Source organism: Triticum urartu, unplaced genomic scaffold (assembly GCF_003073215.2).
Source record: "Triticum urartu cultivar G1812 unplaced genomic scaffold, Tu2.1 TuUngrouped_contig_8793, whole genome shotgun sequence".
NCBI classification, from domain to species: Eukaryota; Viridiplantae; Streptophyta; class Magnoliopsida; order Poales; family Poaceae; genus Triticum; species Triticum urartu.
This window is the reverse complement of record NW_024119777.1, coordinates 10,510-14,551: the sequence shown is the minus strand read 5'-3', so window position 1 is coordinate 14,551 and position 4,042 is coordinate 10,510. Positions and strand designations below refer to the sequence as shown.

The following is a 4,042-nucleotide window of genomic DNA, read 5'->3' as shown; positions in this document are numbered from 1 at the left end:
CCCGCGGAAGCCAACCCCTCCCCCCCCCCCCCCCCCCCCCACACACACACACACATGTACGCACGCTAGATATCTTAATAGTGTTTTAGGTCTCTTGCTATCTCGCACATCATTTATGGGCCAGCCCCTCAATGCTACGCTACTCGTCCAAGTTACGCTAGCGGCCTTCTACGTATCTCCGTTGCAACGTACGGGCTTTTTTTAATAAAAAAAATTTAAAATGATAAAAATCTTACGTCAAATCAAATGTTTTTCATGGTAATTTATATTGGCGTGAGGATGGCAAATTTTAGTTTGAAACACGGCAATTTCCTAGAAAAATAAATAAACAGAGGCGGATTTGCTGTGCTCGCCAACTAGACTTACCATCTTTGACACGTATAATTTGTCATGACAAATACTTCGTTTGGCATGCCTATAAAAATCTAACGTCCGTTGGATAAACGCATGAAACAACTCGCCACAGGAAGAGGAACATGGTTGTTTGGGCCGTGGACGATCTGGCCCTCCTGGTGACGCAAGGGATGACGCAAATCGGACGAAGAAAACGTGGCCGAAAGGGACACGCAGAGGTGAGCATCAGGAAAAGTTCGTGCTAGACGTGAGGTCCTCCGTCGTTCCCCAGCCGACAAGGCTATGTAGACAGCTACGTGATCCAATCCAAGCCGTCCATCACCCGAACCGACTCCATCATCGACAATCCCATCAACCATCCCACCTTTTATATACGCCTTTCCCCTCGATTGCCCCGTCCTCTCCTGCTCCCATCGCCCGTCGCAGCCACGTCTTTGTTTCGTCGCGACACAATCGTGAGGTGCCACCTAATCTTGTTCCTCCTCTTCCTTTTCGATTTACAAGTTAGAATCCAGGTTATTTCCGATTGGAGTAGGTATAATTTTGTGATTTCGTAGGTATACTATATGTTTCGCGTGGTCTGTTCTCTTTGATTCAGGATGTCTGAAGAGGTCGTTCCCGTGACTGACGATTTGCCTCATCAGTACATGTCTATCCCTTAAGCCAAGTTCGTCTGAGATTTTCTGGCGATTCGCCTGTGATGGCCGAATCAGTCGTTGATGGGTCGGATTTTCTGGCGGTTCGCCTGTACATGTCTATCCCTTAAGCCAAGTTGCGTAGCTATAATTTTGCTTGTTAGCAAGGCTAGATCTAGATCCATACATGTCTGTTTCCTTTGTTTATTTCACAAAATCCCTAATTCCTTTTCATGCATGAGCCAATATATTCTCTAGATAAGTTAGCCGATTTTCTATATGCTGTTCAGATATCGACAGGTGGTGTGTTCTCTTTGATTCAGGATGTTGTGCCATCCGAAGAGGTGGTTCCTGTGGTGACTCTCTAGTAGATGTCTATCCCTTGATCCAAGTTCGTCTGAGGTTTTCTGGCGGTCCGCTTGTGACGCCTGAATCAGTTGATGCGCCAGATCCGTCAGTTTATGTTGTATCCGGGCACGCCGACAGTTCATGTTCATCGTCTGGGCGAAGAAGGCTCTTAGGTGCTTGCTGCTGTTCACAAGGCGCCCGAGGTCATCCGATTTATGGTTCATGTTCGTGGTTCCTTTAGCTAACCACATGATGCTTTGCCCGTCTCCAAACATCACAGAAAGGTAATTGTGTTGGTAAGCTGATTGGTGCGCATGTGTGTACGTGCGTGCCTATTGTATTATTACCTGTTGTATTACATTGGTAGCATAGGACGGCCTTTGCCATGTCGGGTGCGCTCGCTTGGCAGGCCACGAGACAATAAAAGGAATATTTTGCTGGTGTCCGCGGGGTGGAGATCGCACGGGAACTATCAATTTCTTCTATTTTGCCCGGGTTCTCCACCCTGCCATGGTGTCTCTGTCCTCCTTTCATGTGTTGTTGATTCTGCGATATCCTCATGGTACACCACGATCCTACATAGTAACAAATATATCGATAGGCCTGGGTGCCGCGATAATTACGTACTGAAGATCAATGATAACTGATTTCTGAAGATCAGGGACAACTACAAAACCAAGGTACATCTAGCTGCTTCTATCAGGCAAGCACTTCGTTATATCAATTTAAATTTGCATGTGAACGTCACCCCGACGCAAAACATAACCATACTGAACAACCGCATTTTGGTTTGATACAAGATCGGTTCATACCTGTAAATCTTGTGCTCTTGCACCGCGCCAGCACGATATATAGTACTGAAATACCCATGAGATATCATTAGCATTCTTTTTCACTGCAATGTCTTTTGCTAGAAAAAAAGCGTTGTTAACTTTTTGCAGCACAAGCTTTTCCAGAATTTTTGGTTACTTTGCATATTTTCGTCGATGGTCGTCCAGTTCTCTGGTGCTTGCTGCTGCCCACAAGGCCCGGGAGGGAACTGGTCATCCGATTTATACTTCATGTTTGCTGATCAAATCCAGATGACGTTCATGGTTCCTTTTGTTGACAAGATGATGCTTGCCTGCCCCCAAACATCACATAAAGGTAATTGTGTCGGTAAGCTGATTGATGCGCATGTGTGTACGTGCGTGTTGTATTTGCATTACTTGCTGTACTACATTGGTAGGGTAGGGCGGCCTTTGCCATGTCGGGTGCGCTCGCTGGCAGGCCGAGACAATAAAAAGTATATTTTATTGGTTTGCGGGGTGGAGATCGCACGGGAACTATCAATTTGTTATATTTTGCCCGGGTTCTCCACCCTGCCATGGTGTCTCTGTCCTTCACATGTGTTGTTGATTCCCCAAGATCTTCTTAAATTGCACCACAATCCTACATAGCAAATGTATCAATGGGCCTGGGTGCGGCGATAACTACCTACTGAAGAGCAATGATAACTACAAACGAAGGTACATCTAACTGCTTCTATCAGGCAAGCACTTCGCTATATCAATTTAAATTTGCATATGCACGTCATCCCAACTCAAAGCGTACATGGTGGTTTACCCTTCGTCAATGAGCAACCTTTGTTCAATGTTACAATGTTTCTTTTAGAAAAAAAGCCGCTGTTAACTTTTTTCAGCGCAGGCTTTTCTGAGAAGTTTTGGTTACTCTGCATATTTTCTATTGTACAATGTTATGAGCTTTGTACCTTTGGTCGTAATTCAACTATTTCCTGTTAATTCTCATCCTGTTATTGAAGGGCTTGTTTTCTCCTTTGTATACTTGTCAGTCTTCCAAATTTGATGCCTTGTTAATGGCCGTGAGGACTCGAGCTTGTCCATATGTTCTTCATCATACTTCGGTGATCAGCTGGATTCCAGTTGAGGTTTACTGGATGTATAGCCTGTCATATCAGAAAAATTAACGATTATGAATGCCTTTTTTTATCAGCAATGTCTATTCGGGAGCAGTTGGTTTCACATTCCATGCTTGTACGTCTGGTTATGTGTAATCTTACATTTGCATGCAATTCCTAGCCATGCACATATGGCATCAATTTGAGCTCACTGGTTCCTGATTTGATTGCATTGTCTCCATATTTACAGAATCTAGCATCATAAATGTTCTTTGTAGCTTAAATTATATGATTTTTTTCTTTCAAAACTATCTTAATAAATTATGATTCGCGATTCTATAAAAAAATGCACAATAATATCTCTAAATTTGGAAGTTGGGATATCATTCCTTGCTAGTGTTTTCATTTTTATGCTTTAATTTGTGATCAGCAAATTAAACTTTAGCAAGCAGGTTGTGGTATTAGTATTTTGTCAACTTACGATGTCTACAGATGGTTTGGTCCTATTATTTTGGTTAATATGAAATAAATAAATCATGGATCTTAAGCTCTGAACTGGAAAGGGCATTCTAGCAAATAAATTGCTGGGAATGATGGTTCGACTCCATCAAGATCCTTTTTTTTGTTTTGGAGTACATTTTCAGTTCAGTACTCCCAAGTTGATAATATACTCCAGTAAGGATTGATGAAAATTTAACAAACAACATCTCAGAATGTTCTAACTTTATTTTTATTCTTTATGGCCTGGTTGAGTTGGGACAAGATGAGACCGGCAAAGTACAAATGTGGGATTGGATTTTGCGACATG

At 42.9% G+C, this 4,042-nt stretch overlaps 1 long non-coding RNA gene across 1 annotated transcript; it reads left to right on the top strand.

Moving 5' to 3' along the window:
- Positions 1 to 643: 643 nt before the first annotated feature.
- LOC125532014 lies at positions 644 to 3,772 on the top strand. The gene is made up of 2 exons (XR_007293679.1): positions 644 to 814; positions 912 to 3,772. It is a non-coding gene; the product is annotated as an uncharacterized LOC125532014 (long non-coding RNA).
- The last annotated feature ends 270 nt before the right edge of the window (positions 3,773 to 4,042 follow it).